The sequence below is a fragment of the Schistocerca nitens genome, chromosome 12 (genome assembly GCF_023898315.1).
Source record: "Schistocerca nitens isolate TAMUIC-IGC-003100 chromosome 12, iqSchNite1.1, whole genome shotgun sequence".
Lineage (NCBI taxonomy): Eukaryota > Metazoa > Arthropoda > Insecta > Orthoptera > Acrididae > Schistocerca > Schistocerca nitens.
The window spans coordinates 81,957,240-81,982,680 of NC_064625.1; the positions used below are offsets into that span (position 1 = coordinate 81,957,240).

The 25,441-nt window shown below is 45.4% G+C and overlaps 1 non-coding gene across 1 annotated transcript; it reads left to right on the top strand.

The window, feature by feature from the left end:
• The first annotated feature begins 11,618 nt into the window (after window positions 1–11,618).
• Trnat-agu (transfer RNA threonine (anticodon AGU)) lies at window positions 11,619–11,690 on the top strand. Its single transcript has one exon. It is a non-coding gene; the product is annotated as a tRNA-Thr (tRNA).
• The last annotated feature ends 13,751 nt before the right edge of the window (window positions 11,691–25,441 follow it).

Sequence of the window (25,441 nt, forward strand, 5' to 3'; positions counted from 1 at the left end):
CATCTTCCACCCCCCTGTCATCTTCCACCCCCCTGTCATCTTCCACCCCCCCTGTCATCTTTCACCCCCCCTGTCATCTTTCACCCCCCCTGTCATCTTTCACCCCCCCTGTCATCTTTCACCCCCCCTGTCATCTTTCACCCCCCTGTCCTCTTTCACCCCCCCTGTCCTCTTTCACCCCCCCTGTCCTCTTCCCCTCCGCCCTGTCCTCTTCCCCTCCGCCCTGTCCTCTTCCCCTCCGCCCTGTCCTCTTCCCCTCCGCCCTGTCCTCTTCCCCTCCGCCCTGTCCTCTTCCCCTCCGCCCTGTCCTCTTCCCCTCCGCCCTGTCCTCTTCCCCTCCGCCCTGTCCTCTTCCCCTCCGCCCTGTCCTCTTCCCCTCCGCCCTGTCCTCTTCCCCTCCGCCCTGTCCTCTTCCCCTCCGCCCTGTCCTCTTCCCCTCCGCCCTGTCCTCTTCCCCTCCGCCCTGTCCTCTTCCCCTCCGCCCTGTCCTCTTCCCCTCCGCCCTGTCCTCTTCCCCTCCGCCCTGTCCTCTTCCCCTCCGCCCTGTCGTCTTACCCCCCGCCCTGTCGTCTTACCCCCCGCCCTGTCGTCTTACCCCCGCCACAATATCACCAACTTAAACACCTAACTACTCTGTAGAAGGAAAGACTTTTCTTGGAACACTTTTCTTTTTAAAATATTGAAATAGGAATAATATTTAGTTTCTTGGAGCGGGGGGCGGGGGGGGGTGGGGGGGGGGTGGCTGTTAGAAGGAATGATGAAGGAATTCGTGATAAATCGAAAGTGATACACACAATTTCTCCTCAGAAAAGAAACCTAACTATCCACAGCGAGGGTAGACACTTGTTACAAAACATGCTTCTCATACCTTACTGCTCTCAATTACGGCACTTGCTTGACCTGCACACTGCAATCCCATTTAAAATCAACCAAGTTCAGATGTGTGCACTGTACTTACTGTTCGGAAATCACTTCGTTGTTGCACTCCTTATTTCTGAACTATAAGAAATTATACTACTTCAGGCTATTAATGCTTCGTGTCTGACCAGTCTAATAAAATGGCTCTAAGTACTATGGGACTCAACATCTTAGGTCATCAGTCCCCTAGAACTTAGAACTACTTAAAACTAACTAACCTAAGGACATCACACACATGCATGCCCGAGGTAGGATTCGAATCTGCGACCGTAGCAGCAGCGCTGTCCCGGACTGAAGCGCCTGGAAGCGCTCGGTCACAGCGGCCGGCGACCAGTCTAATAAATTCATTTATTTGTTTCCAAGTGAGTAATGGAGCAGCTTCTTGATTACTGCAGGCACTATGTACAACACAGAGAATATATTAACGTGAGATATGTAGTATTTGCTATGTGTAAGTCTCGCTTTTATCGTCAGCGATGTATGGGGAAAAGCATAACGCATGTGCGCAGTGGATGGACTATGTAAGGAAACTGTAACGTCCACCACATTAATGCTACCAATTGAGAAAAAGTATTGATAACTTGCATAATCAGTATTAGAGTGCTACAATATTGTGATAATAATGATGTAATTTTGAAAAATATTAGTTTCGTGAGTGAAACAGAATCGAATCATTTAGTTTTTACCCCTCAGAAAAGCCGGCCGAAGTGGCTGTGCGGTTCTAGGCGCTGGAGTCTGGAACCGCGAGTCCGCTACGGTCGCAGGTTCGAATCCTGCCTCGGGCATGGATGTGTGTGATGTCCTTAGGTTAGTTATGACCTCAGAAGTTGAGTCCCATAGTTCTCAGAGCCATTTAAACCCTCAGAAAATTTCCTTTTACCCCTCTGGGGTAATTACCACGAGGTTGGACACAGCTGATCTAAAAGATGCTTACCGGCATAACGCCTCTGCCACCGTCCCTCCCCCTCCCCCTCCCCCTCTCCCTCACCCCCTCGCCAATAAACAGTCTTATGGTGTGTTACGGGGATCATATGAGGTGTTCCAGAAATGCAATGAGAGTGATTTCTTATCTACCATTTTTTTTTTTCAAACAATAATAGTGTACCCTTCAAAGAAGTTCTCTTCAGCAGCTATCACCGGTTGAGTCGTTGCTCCCAGTCTAGGAAGCAATGCTGAAAGGCTTCAAGTGATACAGACTTTAACATGCCGGTCACATTCTTCTGAATGTTCTCCGTAGTTCTAAAATGGCGTCCTTCTAAGAAATTTTTCAACTTTGGGAAAAGGAAAATGTTACAAGGACTCAGGTGAATAGGGAGGACGTGGAACAACGGGAATGGCTTTTTAGGTCAAAAATTCCGTGATGGAAGTGGCCGTGTAACATGGGGCGTTGTCATGATGGAGAATCCGCTTGTCTGCAGTGTGTGGTCTCACTCAAGTCACCCTTTCCGTGAGCCTTTCAAGGACAACTTTGTAAAACACGTAGTTGACTGAAACTCTCTGGCAGATTAAAACTGTGTGCCGGACCGAGACTCGAACTCGGGACCTTTGCCTTTTGCGGGCAAGTGCTCTACCATCTGACCTACCCAAGCACGACTCACGTCCCGTCCTCACACCTTTACATTTGCCAGTACCTTGTTTCCTACCTTCCAAACTTCACAGAAGTTCTCCTGCGAACGTTGCAGAACTAGCACTCCTGGAAGAAAGGACATGGCTTAGCCACAGCTTGGGGGATGTTTCCAGAATGAAATTGTGGAAAGGGGAGCTTCTGTGAAGTTTGGAAGGTAGGAGACTAGGTACTGGCAAATGTAAAGCTGTGAGGACGGGGCGTGAGTCGTGCTTGGGTAGCTCAGATTGTAGAGCACTTGCCCGCGAAAGGCAAAGGTCCCGAGTTCGAGTCTCGGTCCGACACACAAATTTAATCTTCCAGGAGGTTTCATATCAGCGCACACTCCGCTGCATAGTGAAAATCTCATTCTGGACTTGGTTGACTGTTTGTCCTGGTGGAATAAATTCCCTATGTACGATACCCCTACTGTCAAAAAAGCAAGTTAGCGTTGTTTTGATCTTTGATTTAGTCATTCGATCATTTATCGGTCGAGAAGACGTCTCAGTGCGCCACCCCCTCACTTTACCACTTTGTATCAGGATCGTACTCAAAAATCGTTTCTCATCATCTGTGATCACCTGTGAACCATTCGTCGTCATTGTCAACCCTTTAAAGGAGATTGACACACACGGTTCTTCCATTGTCCTCCTACCTGAGGCGATCCATAAAACAATCTGAAACAACATCTCCGTTGCTGCTGTCTGGATCTAGAAAAGGTAACTTGCGCCCTACACACAATTCAATAACCTTTGAGAAAAAAATCAGAAGCATTTCCCTTTGACCATTTTGGAACTCTTCTATAAAACAAAACGAAAACATACACGGCCGCTTCTCTCTATCACACAGTGAAGTGCACTCTCATATAGCCTCCCTGCCAGGCTTCTTTCTGTGTCCATTTCTCAGCAGTCAGTCACGGCGTTGTCTTACCCCCATCTCTTCACTAATTGTGTTGTGTGAAACCTCATGGGACTTAACTGCTGAGGTCATCAGCCCCTAAGCTTACACACTACTTAACCTAAATTATCCTAAGGACAAACACACACACCCATGCCCGAATGAAGACTCGAACCTCCGCCGGGACCAGCCGCACACTCCATGGCTGCAGCGCCCTAGACCGCTTGCTAATCCCGCGCGGCTAACTAATTGTGTTCTCCCACGTTGTTCTTTCTCGTCCTCTTCCATCTCTTCTCGTACGTCCATTGCAACCACGGCCCGCGATAAAACAACTGCCTGCCTGCAATTTATCTCTAGTTTTCTACTTTCCAGAAACATTAATATACGCGTTCCCGCACTTGCTGTAAGTATTACTGCTTCTGGTATTTCTGTTGCTGGCTTCCACGCCAGTTACTGGGAGCGTATGTAAAGGAACCTGAGTTCAAGTGTTTCACATAATTATTGACCGAATTTAAAAATTTTAAATGTCGTTGTAGTGCAGTCATTAACAGGCATAATCTAGCATAGATTTAACACAGTAAGACAAGCATTAAAGCTAGAAACTGTGCATATATACCGAGGCAGCGTTAACTCACGGCACGAAAATTACCCACACTTTTTTCATCCGTTATTTGTAGGTAACGCAACTTGGAAAGGTCCACCAGGCTATACACATAGTTTCACGCCTTTTCCAAACGTTTTTCCTCTGAAACCACCCATACTAATAATGAAAGAACAAAAATTTCTCACCTACTACATTTTTGCTATTCGTGCAGTAAACATTAGCATCGGGCATAACGTTTTGATTTTTTATTTCTTTACTGTTAACTCTACTGGCAAAAATGTTGTGGACAGTGTCCGCGTATACATATACGACTGAACGTAGGAAACTATAACATCATACGACACATAGTTCACGGTAAACGTTGAGGCGCGTGAGAAACTAGTTTTCCTTAAAACGGAACGCAATTTCCACAGATTACACCGTTCGATTGTTTGATATGAGAGAACGTAGCGTGTTCCAGCAACATCGAACATAATTTCAAGGCCTTTTAAATACTTCTTGTCGCCCTCAGCTCCACAAAACAATGAAAGAAAAACTATCATCACGCGTTAACCGTGGAGGAGGGGAAATTTTTCCCTATGTGGTATTGCTCATAGATGATACGAGGGCAGTTCAATAAGTAATGCAACACATTTTTTTTCTGAAACAGGGGTTGTTTTATTCAGCATTGAAATACACCAGGTTATTCCCCAATCTTTTAGCTACACAACACTATTTTTCAACGTAATCTCCATTCAATGCTACGGCCTTACGCCACCTTGAAATGAGGGCCTGTATGCCTGCACGGTACCATTCCACTGGTCGACGTCGGAGCCAACGTCGTACTGCATCAATAACTTCTTCATCATCCACGTAGTGCCGCCCACGGATTGCGTCCTTCATTGGGCCAAACATATGGAAACCCGACGGTGCGAGATCGGGGCTGTAGGGTGCATGAGGAAGAACAGTCCACTGAAGTTTTGTGAGCTGCTCTCGGGTGCGAAGACTTGTGTGAGGTCTTGCGTTGTCATGAAGAAGGAGAAGTTCGTTCAGATTTTTGTGCCTACGAACACGCTGAAGTCGTTTCTTCAATTTCTGAAGAGTAGCACAATACACTTCAGAGTTGATCGTTTGACCATGGGGAAGGACATCGAACAGAATAACCCCTTCAGCGTCCCAGAAGACTGTAACCATGACTTTACCGGCTGAGGGTATGGCTTTAAACTTTTTCTTGGTAGGGGAGTGGGTGTGGCGCCACTCCATTGATTGCCGTTTTGTTTCAGGTTAGAAGTGATGAACCAATGTTTCATCGCCTGTAACAATCTTTGACAAGAAATTGTCACCCTCAGCCACATGACGAGCAAGCAATTCCGCACAGATGGTTCTCCTTTGCTCTTTATGGTGTTCGGTTAGACAACGAGGGACCCAGCGGGAACAAACCTTTGAATATCCCAACTGGTGAACAATTGTGACAGCACTACCAACAGAGATGTCAAGTTGAGCACTGAGTTGTTTGATGGTGATCCGTCGACCATCTCGAACGAGTGTGTTCGCACGCTCCGCCATTGCAGGAGTCACAGCTGTGCACGGCCGGCCCGCACGCGGGAGATCAGACAGTCTTGCTCGACCTTGCGGCGATGATGACACACGCTTTGCCCAACGACTCACCGTGCTTTTGTCCACTGCCAGATCACCGTAGACATTCTGCAAGCGCCTATGAATATCTGAGATGCCCTGGTTTTCCGCCAAAAGAAACTCGATCACTGCCCATTGTTTGCAACGCACATCCGTTACAGACGCCATTTTAACAGCTCCGTACAGCGCTGCCACCTGTCGGAAGTCAATGAAACTATACGAGACGAAGCGGGAATGTTTGAAAATAGTCCACAAGAAATTTCCGGTTTTTTCAACCAAAATTGGCCGAGAAAAAAAATGTGTTGCATTACTTATTGAACTGCCCTCGTATTTTTAATGATTTTAGAAGTCAGATTTATACAAAGATAGGTAACCATTTTCAGAACGTTCTTTGTACACTTGGCGTTTTATGGACTCTAATAACTAATTATGAAATATTTGCTGTTGTAATAAATAATACAATGATCATTTAATAATTACCACGCAAAATAACAATATTCACTTATAGAGTGGAATACAGCGAACGAAGCACACCCATGTATTCTGGTGGCAACGAGCAGCTACGCACTGCTATACTAATTCACTGATGTTTTCATACCGACGGCCAACAGTTGACACCATTTGCATATGATAAAAAGTTTAAACATTCACAAATGCGTACCTCAGGTTTTCATTGGGAAAAAAATACTTCTGTTTCAGGTGAGACACGGTAAAAATTAATGTACATAATTGTAGCCAGAGGGTCTGAAAGGGTTAAACTTTTTCACAAAAATGAACCTTTCTTATCACAAATAGCAAAGAATGCAAGAAGTAGTTGGTTAAAAGGAAACAATCAGTTGTTTTATGGTGTTAGTTTCAGATGGCGGCATTGGGACATGGAGTTTTTAAACCATCAGTCATTTCATGAGACACATTTCGAAGCAATTTCACATTTTTTGTACACACAATCCTACGTCTCGAAACTTTCATTACCTTATAACGTCGAAAACAAATTGCAGTCCTACAAAAACAGCAAAACTGAGTCTGAAATTTAATAAGTTCACGTCAAAAATATGCATTTTCCCAGTGCTCTCATATCGAAACCAGTAAAAAATCAGAACTATAAACTGAGATTATAATAATTTCTGATATCCTTACTTTCACTGTCAGGGATCTTATGACAGTGATAACAAAAAAAAAGTCTCCTGCAACGATGTAGCACGATCTCCGTGACGATTGTTGCTTTTAACGCCGTAAGTCATTTCTACAATGTCCGCCCCCGGTAGCTGAATGGTCAACGTGACGGATTGTCAATCGTCTGGGCCCGGGTTCGATTCCCGGCTGGGTCGGGGAATTTTCTCCGTCCAGTGACTGTGTGTTGTGTTGTCCTCACCATCATCCTATCATCCTTATCGACTGCAGGTCGCGGAAGTGGCGACAAATTCAAAGACCGGCACACGGCGAACGGTCTGCCCGACGGGGGGCCCTAGCCATACGATTAAACTAAATAAATAAATTTCTACAGTGTGCGACATTTGTAGAAGTACCTCGGTGTACCACTAGATGTTTATGTCTCGCAATAGCGTTGGTGATTTCATGCGAAACTCACTGTTACTCATAGGGCTAAAGGCCTGGTGACTGGCGGTAGGGGTCGAGCAGTGAGGCCGAGCGGTTCTAGGTGCTTCAGTCTGGAACCGCGCGACCGCTACGGTAGTAGGTTCGAATCCTGCCGCGGGCATGGATGTGTGTGATGTCCTTAGGTTTGTTAGGTTTAAGTAATTCTTAGTTCTAGAGGACTGATGACCTCAGATGTTAAGTCCTATAGTGCTCTGAACCATTTGAGCCATTTTTTGGGGGTGGAGGGGCACTGTTGTAATATAAAATATTAAAAATGTCTGTTTAGATGTAAGAAATCATGACAGAATAAACAAAATAAAGATATTCGCTTGAAATGAAATATTATAATTATTCTGAGATTTTTCAAAACCATACATAAATCTGATGTTTTGTCGAGATTGATATGGATGTCAGGGAAATGTTTATTAGAGGGAAATCCTCATTCATAGATACCCGCGACCTCGGGGAATAATGTCAGCTGCAGTGTCAAGCTTATCGCAAAGTCCATTACGTGCGACATGACCAGAAGTGGGCCAGTGGGATGAACAAGGAATTACTTCTGCCTCTGTGAAGGAACTGTTCAGCAAGGTTTCCTCCTCCTATTCGCAGTCTCACCGAGCGAGGTGGCGCAGTGGTAGCACACTGGACTCGCATTCGGGAGGACGACTGTTCATTCCCGCGTCCGGCCATCCTGATTTAGGTTTTCCGTGATTTCCGTAAATCGCTACAGGCAAATGCTGGGATGGTTCCTTTCAAAGGGCACGGCCGACTTCCTTCCCTAATCCGATGAGACCGATGACCTCGCTGTCTAGCCGGCCGAAGTGGCCGTGCGGTTAAAGGCGCTGCAGTCTGGAACCGCAAGACCGCTACGGTCGCAGGTTCGAATCCTGCCTCGGGCATGGATGTTTGTGATGTCCTTAGGTTAGTTAGGTTTAACTACTTCTAAGTTCTAGGGGACTAATGACCTCAGCAGTTGAGTCCCATAGTGCTCAGAGCCATTTGAACCATTTGATCAACCTCGCTGTCTGGTCTCTTCCCCCAAAACAACCCAACCCAACCCTATTCGCAGTCTGAGCTAGGTATTGTGTCCCATCGCATTTCTACTCCAGCTTTAACTGGTATTCTGTAGCAACATGCCAGATGCTTGCATTTAACGGTTAAGACCACCCCTGTTAAATTATCAACACGCAAGTGAAAAGTAATCGCTTCCCTCTTCTCGTACGTGAACAGAGCAGTAGGAAAGTCACTGCCACTGCAGAGAATAACGCACGCCTATTGTTTGCCTCAGAGTTTACTCTAATTTGCGGAGTACAGATGTAGATGCAGATGTAGATGCAGATTGCAGGGTCGTCAGTGTCGACTCGCCGTCATCACGCAGCGAGAAACTGGCCGTGGACCGCGGTTGTAAGTGCGAGTGTACACGTCATTACGGCAGAAATAACACTGATACGGCCTCTAATTACCTCTCTCCCTCTCTCTCTCTCTCTCTCTCTCTCTCTCTCTCTCCTTCTCCCCCTCTCCCTCTCCCACTCTCGCCATTGTTTACGCGCGGGCCAGGTGATTAGGGCGTAGCTCGCGTGACGCATATTTCATAAAACATATCGGCCGCTCCTGGTAGGACAATAAATCTGCCCCGCTTTATCTGCTTGCCACAAAATAATAGCAGTCTGCTCGCGCGCACCCGGGTTTGCTCGTGTAATCGTGAGCACGACGAACTGATACAAGCACGAGAGCGGACGCCAGCCCGCCGAACCCAAAACTGCCGGTACTATCCAGCTAGTTAGGCGGCGTCGAATGTGGGAAAGAAGGACACGCAAATGAGGAGCGGAAGTTACTGTTCCACAAAACGAGAACGTTACACTATATCCTCCAGACATCTAATTTACATCTTTCATTCAAAACATTTACACCTCTGGAGTTTCCACATAAGAAATAGTCCTTACGACTTGTTACTTGCAAAGAGGAAATCAGCAACCAGCCACTATTAATAATAGAATTCATTTACAGAAATAGCGCCGTTACCAGTTTCGAGCCGACAGCATCATCTTGAGATGGCTGTTTATGTTTGGATTCGATTTGTTGTTGTTGTTTACATTACTAAACAGCGGACAGCTAATGTAATCAACAACAAATGCAATCTGAATGTGAATAGCCGACAGCTAATGCATAACGCAGTAAATGTGAAGATGAACCTGTCGGATCGAAACGGCTAATGGCGCTGTATTAATAAACACCACTGTTAACTGTGGGTAGCTACTGTTGTTTCTTTGCAAGAATCAGCTCGTGTTTTGTACACAGCTACGGCCTCAAAATTTCCAACAAAATATGAACAGGTCTATTTCAAGTGCTTTTTATGGGCTGAGATAGCAATCAGTGACAAATTCACTGTTCTAGTTTTGAAGCGATGACGTATTTCTCCAAGGTGAATGCACGTACCTGCATGTGCTTAAAAGTTCGCCTTCCGAAAACTGCATTTCCTCTCCTCGCATATTCCCTTGCAAACTGTAGCTTAAGTGACATTCGCATTATTCTTGTATTCTTTTGCAGGTCATAGCTAAATGCTTTTATACGTTTTACAAAACGTATTGCCGGCCGCTGTGGCCGAGCGGTTGTAGACGCTTCAGTCCGGAACCGCGCGACTGCTACGGTCACAGGCTCGAATCCTTCCTCGGGCGTCGATGTGTGTGTGTGTGTGTGTGTGTGTGTGTGTGTGATGACCTTAGGTTAGTTAGGTTTAAGTAGCTCTAAGTCTAGGGGACTGATGACCTCACATGTTAAGGCCCATAGTGCTTAGAGCCATTTGAACAAAACGTATTCAACTGTACTCTCGAGAAACGCCGGAGCGGTTGGGGGGTGGAGGGAGGGGGGGATTTAACCTGTGAGAAGTGAGGAGCCTGTCGTCAGTTCACGCTCGTGAGCAAAAATAAGTGTACGAGTTAACCGATTTACTGTGTTTAACCATTGTTTGAAAATTAGCTTCATACCGAGTTGTATAATGTAATCAATGTAATCTCTATACTAGATATACTATAAGTAATGTTTCCTTCCTTACAGATGCCCTTTCTATTCACTCAGTGCCGGGTCGAGACTGCTATTGTACTTCTCGAGTTATGGGGAGACCCAACCAGCAGGCTACTATTACGCTGGGATTCCCACTCCAAAAGTCATTTCTTTTAAGTAGTTTCTCGCTTCCCACGCCCGGGTTCCCGGGTTCGATTCCCGGCGGGGTCAGGGATTTTCTCTGCCTCGTGATGGCTGGGTGTTGTGTGCTGTCCTTAGGTTAGTTAGGTTTAAGTAGTTCTAAGTTCTAGGGGACTTATGACCACAGCAGTTGAGTCCCATAGTGCTCAGAGCCATTTTTTTTTTTTAAGTAGTTACACCTAGGTCCCCCATCCCCTCCACGCCTCCCCTTCCCGGGGGGGGGGGGGGAATCCATGTAATTGTTTTCGTCTAGACTAGTCGCATGGTCAAATGTAACACAATTTTTCAAAGTGTCTGCGCGTAGTGTATCTCAGGTGGGACGTGGGAAGCAGGCCAGTTCTTATTTCGGTGGATGTGGAAAACAGCTTAACAGCCACATCGAGGTTCCCGTCTAAGTACGCAATGAAATACCCTACGCAATAGTACCGCAGCTCGCCATTAGAGGTGCTAAAACGAAATGGCGCACCCAGTTCTTAAATGGCCAGTCGGTAATGCAGTTAATGGGTTGATAGAATGACAACACGAACCTATGATGCCCTAGTGTTAAACGCCCATGTATTTGCTTATTACGTGGACCACAGCGAAACTTAAAATGCCCGTGATCAGTCCATAGCATCTAAAAACCTGCCCACAGAAACTGTTGGTGTACATCAGGTAAGGACAAATGCTGTTTGCAGTAAGGTGAAACACTTACAAAGAATGATGTATATATGCAGACTGAAGAGTAGAATGAGAATTTGTACCGAGGCTGGGATTAGAGCCCAGGTCTTCGCCTCACTAGGCAGATGCACTAGCTAGTACGCCATCTTGACACAGTGGCTTTGCACAATTGCACGCACTAACCTAGCACACATCTGCCAAGTGAACAGAGACCTGGGTACGAATGGCAGTGTTGGTATAAATTTCCATTCGTCACTTCGGTGTGCATACATACATCATACATGTTTAAGACTTGGAAAGGTCTCTGGAACCATGTAGTTTCATTCGATTAAAGCACCCGTCTGGGTTTCAGGCAGTATCTCCCGTTTCGTTCAGCGCGGAGGTGCTATCCCATTACAATTGAATAGCATCTGCAATGCTGTTAGGATTTAGGGGGAATACCAAGTGGGCTGTGGCGTGAATGGGAATTTAAATTGAGGGCGGAGGTGTGCTAGGGTAGCCCATTCAGTTGTGCAAAGCCACTGTGCCAAGGTGGCGTAGTGGTTAGCGCATCTGCTTAGTGAGCAGGAGACCCGGGTTCGAATCATGGTCTTGGTACAAACTTTCGTACGTCGCCTCATTATGCTTTCATAATTACATCATTGATCTCTGAGACTTGAAAAGGGCTCTGAAACCATATCGTTTCACTTCCAATGTATTTTCGATTTTAAAATTTGGTAGAACGAGGAGATTTAAATGAATAGAGAAACACTTCGAACCAAAATGCGGTGCAATGTTTAGCGTGTGATGAATTCTACGTGGAAACTCCCCCACAAAAGTTGGCTTGAGAATTTCATGAAATTGTAAGCAGGCTAATGTGTAAATAGTGACTGTGGCCCTTAGTCTAAAGCCACCTTCAGTGAATGTTATCTGTCGCAAGCGCATAGCGATGTACACCTTGCTGCTCTGTGTACGTATAGTTTTACTGGTATGTCAGTTTTAGTGTCTTAAATTTTATGTATCTTAATGTTAACTTCTTAATGAAGTATTTCACGTGACGAGTCCTTATTGCTCTTAAGTTTGTCCGCCAGTTACTACTTGCAGTTGTGGATTTTCTGATGAAAAAGAACTGTAATCGGTGCCGAAACCTGGTAAAAGTAAAATTTTGTCGCAACCCGTTTGCTATTTTATACTTACGGCATTCTTGTACGGTTGCTGTCCCACACCGATGTTTAAAATTGCAAAACTTTGCGATATATTAATTTTTCGCATGATAATCCTTTCATTGTTCACTGGTAAATGAGGAAAGTTTACATAAAACTATCCAGTTTGTCTCCACATAGCTTCTCTTTATTTTCAGATAACCGGTTTCGGCCCAGCTGCCCATCTTCAGATCATTTGTTACCGTTGTGGGGTAATTCGTGGGTACGAAACTTCAAGTCCACTGTCGTGACAATTCCGTATAGAAAAATTACCCCTTCACTGTAACATATGATCTAAAGATAGGCAACCAGGCCAAACCTGTTATTTGTAAATAAAGAGAAGCTATCTGCAGGCTGGAATTGGACAGTCCTGTGTAAATAAGAATCACGGGCACCCCTTGCTTACGAATGTGTCAAGTTCTGATTAACGAACTGACAATAAAAGTATATTCAATATTGACAAGCATTGTACTCTTACCTTGTGGTCCAAGTCATCTTGCGCCGATACTGGGCCTAGATGTCTCTCCTCCATCAGTGTTTGCCAAAACAATATTGTGATTATGTATTGCAGCCCATTAAAATTACAGCACCACAAGGTGGCAGGCCAAAAATGTGTGACATCAGTTGCACAACAAGCTTCGATATACGTATAATTAACATTTTAGCGCAAGCACACACAGCCCATAAGAGTAATATGATCTACGTTCCAAATATACCAAACGATTACGCTGCTGCTTCCTCATTAAGACACTGTTTGTGGAATGATTGCGTATTGTGGCCGTTCCATTAAGCAGAAGTTCGAACAAAAGCAACAAATCATTCGCATAGTTTCTTAAAATTAAATCAGTGCGACACACGGACATCGCTTCCAGTATTAACATAAATTGCCACAGCACTTGCAGATTGGAATAAAATTATGAAACACGTCGTGCTATGCATGGAAAAGTGGAACAGCTGCAGTAGATTATTCCGAAATCATCAGTGACACTGTTGCAAACATTGGAATACAGTATTTACGTTTGATGAAATGAGGTAAACAGTAGTTAATGACGGTGTTTAGTTCAGAAGTTTTCTCCTCGCTGTAAGCCGGCGCTCATGGAAGGCAGTGAATGGGCTGCCCTCCTGCCCTCTGGAGGAGGGATGCCCTCTCCCCCAGACCCTCCCTGCGCTTCGTCGCCCCGGCTGGCGGCGCGCCGTCGCCACAGGGTGCCCACAAAGTCCAGACGCCCATTCCTCAGAATGTGTCTACAGAAGTTCCACCCGCTACATATATTCAAACACCAACCCTGCCCGCCTTCGCTTGCAGTGACCCGTTTCTTCACATTCTAAAAACCTACCCTCGAACTTTTACATCATATTTTTTATCTTATAATAAACTCACTTGAAACTCGCGTATAATTCACCATCATGTGCCTTTGAAGCCCTAATAATAACCGTGCTGATTAAATTATGGGAATTTATTTGCGACTATTGTGCAGACAGCTATTATTGTTTTTTTTTATGCCCAATAATATTCGGTACATTTGTCCTGTGATGGGCAGGTTTATTTGTTACAGTCTTCTTTTCTGGGCTGCTAGGTACTGCAAAAGCACCTTTTCTTTAACGATATGAGATTGTGGGTCCGCTTTGATGAAAAACGATTTTGTTTTTATTTATTTTATTTTAAGGCTCAACCTAGTTTGAGCGACTATATCACCATCATCAGTGGGTTTTTTGTTTATTCTAAAACATGCACGAAAAGCATAGTTATAAACGTCATAAAACATTATTGCATGTTCTTCAGGGTATTTTTTCTCTGTCGACGCAAAAACAAAAATGCGTCTTTTTTCACCAGCCGCGTTTAGCTTTATTGAGGTAAAGCATCATCAGTTGTCTGTAATTAAGTTATTTACATTCTGATTTGCTTCAATATCGAAAAGCAGTTAGTTAACAATATGTTGATATGTACATAGTGTCAACGAACTGTGTTTCGATCTTAGAGCAAATCAGAATGTAAATTACTTAATTACAGACCACTGATGTTGCTTTACCTCAATAGAGCGAAATGTGTCTAGTGAAAAAACACGCGTTTGTGTAGTTGCAACGAGAGAGCAAAAATACGCTCAAGACTTGTACAGCAACTACGGACAACATGGCCATACAAATCAAGAAATTATTGGATGTGTACTGATTGGTTCCAAATATTGTATTCTGTGAACAGTTTCGGAATACCTACTTTAAGTCATAGAATAGCTTTTTACGTCTGTTGCCGCAGCAGTTAAATAAGATATTACCAAACTATTCACAGAATACAATATTTGGAACCAAACAGGACACATGTTATAACGTTTTTTAATGTTTGTGACGGTGCTGTTTTTGCATGTTTCCGCGTAAAGATAAAAACCCACTCATGATGGTGATATTGTAGCCAAAGTAGTTTGGGAAAAAAGCTAAAATAAATAAAAACGAAAGCCTTTTGCATCAAGGCGGACCCACAATCTCATATTGTTGTTTTTATGCAAACACGGACCAATGGAAGAGTTTCAAGATAAAACGATTGTACCTTTTCTTTATTTTAATAACTTGTCATAGTAATCTTCGAAGCCCCTTTTGTAATCTGGAAGCTCGCCTATGGCAGAAGCACACACAAAAACACGGTGCGTGCTGTTACAGAGTCACATTCAAGTTTAAACTGTAGTTGTAGTGCTCCTTTCGCTCCCTTTACAAGTTCCTTTTTTCGAAAAGATTCATCCGAAATAATGATTTATTACATCAAGATCCCCTAAATACTACATACAAACTCGTTGCCGGTTTCAGTAAAGTTTTGCTGTATGCAATGGCTGCAATTAATCCACGAACAGTTTCGTCATGCATTATGAACACGGTATAAAACCTATCCATGAAACACACGTAATCGCCCGACGTCCTACAGCGTAAGATCTCGATATTTGAACAGTAGGCGTCTCAGCGATGCACAACGCCTCCCTTGCAGCGTTTGCCACTCGGGTATGCTAAACGTCTCCGTAACGCGCTCCCGCCGATTAAACGAAGCCGTGACGATACACACCGCTCTTCTTTGGACTCCCTCCCTCTCTCTCTCTCTCTCTCTCTCTCTCTCTCTCTCTCTCTCTCTTTTCCCCTCCCTCCCTCTTCTGATAATACTAATTGGCAACATACCACGCTGACAAACAGTACTCAAGAATCGATTGAACGACTGTCCCGTAAGCCACTTCTTTGGAGGATGAACTAAGGAACTACATGTCCTTACAGTTCTTCCAGAGAGTCTCAACCTAGAATGAGCTGTGTATTTTATTTCTTTTATGTCATCATTCTCACTTTAGGCCGCTCCGTTCGGTTGGGCCTAGCTATAAGGGGTAGTCAAATGAAAACGAGACAGTTGAACAAAAAGTAAGTAACCGGTTTATTATTTCAAAAGTAATCGCCATTACTGTTAATACACTCCTGGAAATGGAAAAAAGAACACATTGACACCGGTGTGTCAGACCCACCATACTTGCTCCGGACACTGCGAGAGGGCTGTACAAGCAATGATCACACGCACGGCACAGCGGACACACCAGGAACCGCGGTGTTGGCCGTCGAATGGCGCTAGCTGCGCAGCATTTGTGCACCGCCGCCGTCAGTGTCAGCCAGTTTGCCGTGGCATACGGAGCTCCATCGCAGTCTTTAACACTGGTAGCATGCCGCGACAGCGTGGACGTGAACCGTATGTGCAGTTGACGGACTTTGAGCGAGGGCGTATAGTGGGCATGCGGGAGGCCGGGTGGACGTATCGCCGAATTGCTCAACACGTGGGGCGTGAGGTCTCCACAGTACATCGATGTTGTCGCCAGTGGTCGGCGGAAGGTGCACGTGCCCGTCGACCTGGGACCGGACCGCAGCGACGCACGGATGCACGCCAAGACCGTAGGATCGTACGCAGTGCCGTAGGGGACCGCACCGCCACTTCCCAGCAAATTAGGGACACTGTTGCTCCTGGGGTATCGGCGAGGACCATTCGCAACCGTCTCCATGAAGCTGGGCTACGGTCCCGCACACCGTTAGGCCGTCTTCCGCTCACGCCCCAACATCGTGCAGCCCGCCTCCAGTGGTGTCGCGACAGGCGTGAATGGAGGGACGAATGGAGACGTGTCGTCTTCGGCGATGAGAGTCGCTTCTGCCTTGGTGCCAATGATGGTCGTATGCGTGTTTGGCGCCGTGCAGGTGAGCGCCACAATCAGGACTGCATACGACCGAGGCACACAGGGCCAACACCCGGCATCATGGTGTGGGGAGCGATCTCCTACACTGGCCGTACACCACTGGTGATCGTCGAGGGGACACTGAATAGTGCACGGTACATCCAAACCGTCATCGAACCCATCGTTCTACCATTCCTAGACCGGCAAGGGAACTTGCTGTTCCAACAGGACAATGCACGTCCGCATGTATCCCGTGCCACCCAACGTGCTCTAGAAGGTTTAAGTCAACTACCCTGGCCAGCAAGATCTCCGGATCTGTCCCCCATTGAGCATGTTTGGGACTGGATGAAGCGTCGTCTCACGCGGTCTGCACGTCCAGCACCGAGCGAGGTGGCGCAGTGGTTAGCACACTGGACTCGCATTCGGGAGGACGACGGTTCAATCCCGTCTCCGGCCATCCTGATTTAGGTTTTCCGTGATTTCCCTAAATCGTTTCAGGCAAATGCCGGGATGGTTCCTTTGAAAGGGCACGGCCGAGTTCCTTCCCAATCCTTCCTTAACCCGAGCTTACGCTCCGTCTCTAATGACCTCGTTGTCGACGGGACGTTAAACACTAACCACCACCACCACGTCCAGCACGAACGCTGGTCCAACTGAGGCGCCAGGTGGAAATGGCATGGCAAGCCGTTCCACAGGACTACATCCAGCATTTCTACGATCGTCTCCATGGGAGAATAGCAGCCTGCATTGCTGCGAAAGGTGGATATACACTGTACTAGTGCCGACATTGTGCATGCTCTGTTGCCTGTGTCTATGTGCCTGTGGTTCTGTCAGTGTGATCATGTGATGTATCTGACCCCAGGAATGTGTCAATAAAGTTTCCCCTTCCTGGGACAATGAATTCACGGTGTTCTTATTTCAATTTCCAGGAGTGTATTTTCCGGAATACTTCACCAATGATTTTGTGGAACTGCTTTCGGATCAAACAAATTTTTATTCAGTGCAGAAAAATAGTACCAGTGAAATGTACAAGATCTGCAATAGGATAACTAACTGGAGTGTGTATTTTGATGGGTACATTAGGGTTTCCCAGACTGCGTATGTATTAGGAGACTCGCCCAACAATAGCTTTCACTGCAGCCACATTTTCTGTAAAAAGAATATTCAGACTGAGGAACCATCTTCATTTAGTTGACAATATTCAAGGTGGCTCCCCGGAAGACAAACTTTAGAAAGTGAGGCCACTGCTAAATAGGATCAGGGAAACTTGTCGCAACCTCATACAAGAAGAAAGGCGAAGTAATGACGAGAAAAAGATCCGTTTCAAAGGAAGAATGGTAACGAAGCAATTTGTTCGTGGTAAACCAAACCATGTTGGTCTAAAAATATTTTTTTTCGTCGTGGAGTTACCGGAATTTTATATGATTTTGAAATATATCAGTGCAAAAGTACGGGTATTCGAAGTGAACACAAGCACTTGGGCCTTAGTGGTTCCATTGTGATGCGACTGAGTGAACACATTCCACAAGGCTCAGGGCACAAACTACATTTCGATAATTATTTTACATGTATGTCACTAATGCGTGAACTTTTAAAAAGGAAGATCTTTACCACTGGACCATCAGAGCTAACCGGTTACAAAGTGCCCACTGAATGAACTGAAAGAGGAAGAAAGAAAGAGGATCTGTCAGTGTTTGTGTGACCACAGAAGAAGATCTCTGTGTCGTTCGCTGGCTTGATAATAGTGCTCTCACTGTCACTTCCTCATACGTGGGTGCAGACATTATCGATAACGTGAAGAAGGGGATTGCAGCACACAAGCAACATCTGTAGGTCACAAGACCGGCCATCGTAAAGGATAACTGTGCATTTATGGGCGGCGTTGACAAAACAGTTTTTCATCTGTCTGTACAGATAACGGACGACCTTGCCGCAGTGGATACACCGGTTCCCGTGAGATCACCGAAGTTAAGCGCTGTAGAGCGTGGCCGGCACTTGTATGGGTGACCATCCAGCCGCCATGCGCTGTTCCCATTTTTCGTGGTGCACTGAGCCTCTTGATGCCAACTGAGGAGCTACTCGACCGAATAGTAGCGCCTTCGCTCAAGAATACTGCCATAACGACAGGAAGAGCGGCGGGCTGACCCCACGCCCCTTCGCATTCTCCTCGGAGGATGACACGGCGGTCGGATGGTCCCGGTAGGCCACTTGTGGCCTGACGACGGAGTGCTTTTTTTCTGTACAGCATACGGATGAAAACTAAGAAGTGGCCTGTAAAAGTAATTTTTCTCATGGTCGATCTCTCTATATGCAACTCATGGCTACAATACCTGACAGATCTGGATGCTAAAGGAAAAGGACGCAAAGGGAAAATAGATCTGCTAAAGTTCAGAAACCAGTTAGCTGAAGCTTTAATTCTAATGGAAAAGAAAAACAACTCCAGTTCGAGGGAGAGAAGACGTCTGCGACATACTGATGATGAGTGTGAAGGTGATATGTGTGAGGGTGATGAATCCACATCGGATGCGGCAAAAACATCGCAGAGAGAGGTCAACTAGTTTCAGATGCCAGATATGACGGATTTTCTCATTGGCCACGTTACATTGAAGGGAGGGAGTAAAGACGCAAATCAGAAAAATGCACTGGCAGAAGTTCAGTGTTCCAAACGCCATATGACACCTCATGTGAACAAAAATAACATTTGGCTCGTTAAATTTCGTATTAAATAATTCGTAGAAATAAGTTTTGTCGCTTGAATGGTGTACTAATTATTCCTATACCAAGACGTGTTGTTAACCGAATTCGTTAGTTATATGTATTAGTAGCGACACAATGATGTCAAATGACAACATATATTCAAAAACCATTTTCTAAATTTCTGTTTTTTTTCTTCAGAAAACATGTTCAGATAAATCATTTGATCAATAAAAAGGCAAAAATAAATTTTTTCACTATCGGAGAAAAAATAGTGACTGAAAGGGACGAGTTACGGCCGAATATCCGTACATATTATGTGACGTCGCTCATAGATGGAGCTTCAGGAGCACTACAGTGTGCGTCGACTCCGGACGTCGGGCAGTAATTCCGGCGCCGAGGGTGGGAGGATCGGTTCCCGCCGTCACCTCTCGAGTGGAGGTCGCCACTCGGGAGCGGTGAATCAGCCGCAGCGGCCGGCGCTGCAATTACTCCGAGCATCCGAGCGCTCAGCTGCGACGGAGCGGAAAAACGCGCGCTCTCAGGTTTCGGCTCTTAGGCTGCTATTACTTTGCGCCGGCGACCGCACCGGCCGCAAAGCGCCGACAGCGCGCAAGAAGGCGACTCAGGCGGCTGCCCGCCAGCCACGCGAACCTCCAGTCGCCGCTCGCCGCAGTCTGCTTGTCTTCCTGCGGCCGAACGACGACACGCGGGCTGGGCAGCGACGAGCTGCTGTCGGCCTGTTTTTCTCGGAGGGCACTTCCATGGAAGACAGCTGTCAGTCCAAACACTCCATGTTAGCAGCCCCCTCACAAGGGACGTGACAGCCAAGGGCTGCAGTAGTGGAAATCGGCATGAAAGAGGCAGGGGCTCTACGATAGTAATACAGCGTGTACATAGGGTCCGGTTAAACTTCCAATTACTTATTGCGCAAGAACTAAACATCGAACAGATGTCATACATATTGCATTTTGAAGAGAAACTCTGAAAGTTTTTTTTTTCCCCCCAACATTCGATATGCGAACCGTGATTGGCCTGGCAGACGACAGTACGGTAGTCGAATTCTTGCCATCCCCAGCCCAACATGACATCGTCGACTGTGGCAGTCGCTTCCTGTATTTTCTCCCGGAGCTATGCCACATAACGTGGTAGAGTGGTAGAGGCAGTACATACACCTGATCTTTAATGTGTCCCCACAGAAAAAAGTCACATGGAGTGAGATCTGGTGGTCACAGGGGCCATTTCGTGAAGCACATGTCTCCTCCTGTAGCACGGCCGATACATCGACGCGGTAGCTCCGGTGAAAATGGGATGGAGCCCCATCCCGCTGAAAGATGAACGAAGAGTCAGATTGCGTTTGAGGCATCAGCCATTGATGCAACATGTCGAAGTAGGAATATGAAGTGACAGCGCTCTTTGGTCTCCTTATGAATGTCTCTCGTACGCGCTCCACATTCACTTCACTCACACTGGGACGTCCGCTTCTCTTTGCCGGGCACAAGCAACCCGTCATAACGAATTTGTTGTGCCTTCCTTGTTGGTGGCTTCTTACCGTACTTGGTTCTAAACATCCGTTGAACAGTGTAACCTCCCCACAAAATTTTTATTCACATTTAACCTTCCCACAAAATTCATTCACATTTAACCTTCCCACAAAATTCATTCACATTTAACCTTCCCACAAAATTCATTCACATTTAATCTAAGCTCAAAACAGAAAAGTCCGCAGCTCGTGGTCGTGCGGTAGCGTTCTCGCTTCCCACGCCCGGGTTCCCGGGTTCGATTCCCGGCGGGGCCAGGGATTTTCTCTGCCTCGAGATGACTGGGTGTTGTGTGATGTCCGTAGGTTAGTTAGGTTTAAGTAGTTGAAAGTTCTAGGGGACTGATGACCTTAGATGTTAAGTCCCATAGTGCTCAGAGCCATTTGAACCAAATCAAAACAGAAAAATTCCTAAACCTGTCATAGTAAAAAAATATAATTATGTCCTTCACATTCAGTGTGACGTCCCAACAAAATAATTTCCGTAACCCGGTAATAATACAATGTAACAAACCTCTCAATTAAATTTTCGCTCACTTATAATTTTTCAATAATTGACTGTGAATTTAACCTGGTAAATTTTGGACGTCAGCAGTGCTGCGTCATGGCCCTGAAAGATCATTCTGAATAAAAAGAGAAAAATTCTTACCTCAATGAAGACGCCGGATAACGCATATATATCTGCTCTTACAATAAATTTTTCTGGCACAGCCCTGTGCAATGCTGGCCGATAGATTTGTCATTTATGAAAGGGAAACAACTGATTTTTCTTTTTGCAATAATCGGGATGATCATGGATTGGAGAAATTAGTAAATTCTTTAAATTGAAATGAATGGTTGTTAAAAATTACTTTATATGAGAAAGATTATTATTAGGAGATTTTTTTAAAACATTTACATGGGACTTGAGATAACATTACTACATATGCGCGAGGCTGCTTTTTACCTTATACAATAATACTCGGTCTCCGGCATCGCTGCACCGCGACCGGCCCAGCCAACACGATACACCAGACCAGACCAGAGCAGACTGCAGACTAGCAACAAGTTACTGCTACAGCTACACAGTTCCTACTGCAGTCAACACTGCTCTCTGGTCAGAGACCTTGCATATCACAGGCAGCGCATGAGCAATACATCGAAATTACATCTGCTCGGACCTCTTACAACAGCTGTAGCACACTTGTTTATGTCGAACTCCTCAACACACAGAAAGCTCGCTCCGCACCTGAACTCGACATGTTAGCGACTACCGCTGACTATCGGCAAAATAACAAACTACGCTGTGGCGATTATATATATATATATATATATATATATATATATATATATATATATATATATATATATATAACTCTCGGTGCTTCTGTTCAAAATGACATGTGCATGATACCTGTACAGTGTTTAGTTCTTGTGCAATAAATAATTAAAATTGGACTAAAAATCTCGTTCCAAAAGACCAAAATCATGGTCAGGGATCCTCTCTGCGTTGATCACATATCAATTTTCAACACTAAAGTAGAACTGGTGAAAAAATTCAAGTATCTAGGGGAAACAATAACACACAACAATAACGAGAAAATAAACTGGAAAGAAAGAACTGACAAACTGAAGAAGTCTCTATTCACAACTCAGAACATATACAATAAGAGATGCCTATCAACAAAAACCAAAATCAGACATTACCAGACGGTGATTCTCCCGGAAATACAATACGCATGCGAGACAATCTCCGGACCGTATAAAATAGGAGAGATAGAAGCAATAGAAAAAATAGAAAGAAGGATAGTAAGAAAGTGTATAAACAAGAAGAACCTAGTGGAAGGCCAATGGAGAATAATCCCAAACGAAACCGTCTACAAAACAATCACTCCACTAACAGAATTCTTCAGAAGGAAAAGGATATCATTCCTGGGACACATACTGAGAACGGAAGACACTAGACTAGCTAAACGACTGATCGACTTTTATTGGAATAAAAAAATCAAGTCAAACTGGGTGAGAGAAGTGCAGAAGGACATGGAAGAACTAGGAATCTCGAAGGAGGATCTTGTAACAAAATCACAGAAATACAGCGAATGGGTAAAAACAAACACAATAACACTCACGCACAAACCAAGGCAGAGACGAAATGTGGTGTATTCAGAGGAGGAAAGAAAACGAAGATCGGAACGGCTCAAAAAAATATGGGCTAAAAAGAAAGAAGAAACAGCCAAACAAATGAAACGGCTAAGGACGACTACAAGATTTGAACTAAAGTGATCCAATAGGGTCGTAAAAAAAAAAAAAAAAAAAAAAAAAAAAAAAAAAAATTAAAAGTGTTCACAGACTCTTATGTACACCCTGTATATAATGCCTGAGCTACATGTACATCGAATTTACCACTGAGCTAGGTGGCGCACTGGTTAGCCCACTGGTTAGCCCACTGGACTAGGATTCGGGAAGACGGCGTTTCAAACCTGGGTTCGGTCATCCTGGTTTTCCGTGATTTCTCTAAATCGCTTCAGGCAAATGCTGGAATGGTTCTTTTGAAGGGGCATGGCCGACTTCATTCTCCATCCTGTCCTAGTCAAATGCGACCGACGACCTTGCTGTCTGGTCCCCTTCCGCAAATTAACCAACGAACCAGTTTACGCTGGAGTGAGAAACGTAATGGGATAGCGATATGCATATATACAGATGGCGGTATTGTTGCTTACAAAAGGTAAAAAGGGCGGTGCACTAGCTGAGCTGTGATTTGTACTCAGTTGATTAACGTGAAAACGTTTCCGACGCGATTATAGTCGCCCGACGGTGATTCACAGACTTTGAACGCAGAATGGTGCTTGGAGCCAGACGTATGGGACATCACAATTCCGAAACAGTTACGGAATTCAGTATTCCGATAGTCACAGTTTCTAGACTGGGCAGAGAATACCAACTTTCAAGCATTTCCTATCACCACGGACAACACCTTGGCCACGGCCTTCACATACCAAAAATGGTTCAAATGGCTCTGAGCACTATGGGACTTAACATCTGAGGTCATCAGTCCCCTAGACTTAGAACTACTTAAACCTAACTGACCTAAGGATGTCACACACATCCATGCCCGAGGCAGGATTCGAACCTGCGACCGTAGCAGTCGCGCGGTTCCGGACTGCGCGCCTAGAACCGCGAGACCACCGCGGCCGGCCTTCACTTACCGACCGAGGGCAGCAGCACGTTTGCGAATAGTAGTCAGTGCTAACAGACAAGCAACACTGCACGAAATAACTGCTGAAATTTGAAATCAACATGTGACGTACGACGAATGTATACATCAGCACAGTGCAGCGAAACGTGGTCTTAATGAGCAATGGTAGCAGACGACAGACGAGAGTGTCTTTGCTAACACCACGGCATCGCCTGAGGCGCCTCTCCTGTAATAGTGACCATATCGATTGGACCCTGGACGACTGTAAAACCGTGGTCTGGTCAAATGACTCCCAATTTCAGTTGACAAGAGCTGTTCGTAGGGTGTGAGTGTGGCGCAGACGCCACAAAGCCATGGACCCAAGTTGTTAAGTCACTGTGCAAGCTGTTGGTCGCTCCATAATGCTGTGGGCAACGTTTATTACGTGGAATGGACTGGATCCTCCTGTCCATCTGAACCGATCGTCGACTGGAAACGGTTATGTTCGGCTACTTGGAAAACCATTTGCAGCCAATAATGGATTTTTTGTGTCCAAACAACTATGCGCCATGCCATCGAGCCAAAATTGTCCGTGATTGGCTTGAAGAACATTCTGAAAAATTCGAGAGAATTATTTGGCCACCCAGATCGCCCAGCATGAATCCTGTCAAACATATCTGGGACACAATAGAGAGATCTGTTCGTGCACAGTATGCTGCACTGACAACACTTGGGCAATAATGCACGGCTATAGAGGCAGCATGACTCAATATTTCTGCTTGCAACTTCCAACGACTTTGAGTCCATGCCATGTCGAATTGTCGCCCTGCGCCAAGCAAATGGAACTACGACAGTATATTAAGAACTATTACATGACTTTCCTCACGTCAGTGTACATGGGATTCAGACTGACTGATTTTAGCTAGTCAGTCGAGATGCAGTAGGGTGTCTGACTGTCAAACCAGCGAAGTACTAGTGCAGCCCTGGTAACGTGACTGTTGTCATCTGGAAAACGGCGTCATTCACACCATTGTCACCACGAAGATGTAAAAGAAAGGGTAACAGTTCGCCACTTCGAAATTTTAATACAAATTGTGCTTCATGTTCATAGTATTCTGAGTGAATCGGCTCGATATATGATACGAAAACAGCTCCAAAAAATCACAAACTGCTTCCCCATGTAGCCTGCTGCTCGACATGGACGTGAAAGCTAACGACTCCTGATAGTACACTTCAGCCGAGCACCTCGCTCTAATACCGTATGCCACCACTTTCACGCGGTTGATGATGGGCGAAATTCGACAAGGATGAGAGACCAGACTCAGGTGAAACCATTCATTAGATTAGACTTATCAAGTTCTGCGTGTACTGATCGCTACGTTTCACGTGTTCTTCGAAATAGTCCTAGACGTTTTCTGTGACATTAAGCTCGAGTAGCCGGCCGCGGTGGCCGAGCGGTTCTAGGCGCTTCAGTTCGGAACCGCGCGACTGCTACGGTCGCAGGTTTGTATCCTGCCGAGGGCATGGATGTGTGTGATGTCCTTAGGTTGGTTAGGTTTAAGTAGTTCTAAGTTCTGGGAGACTGATGACCTCATATG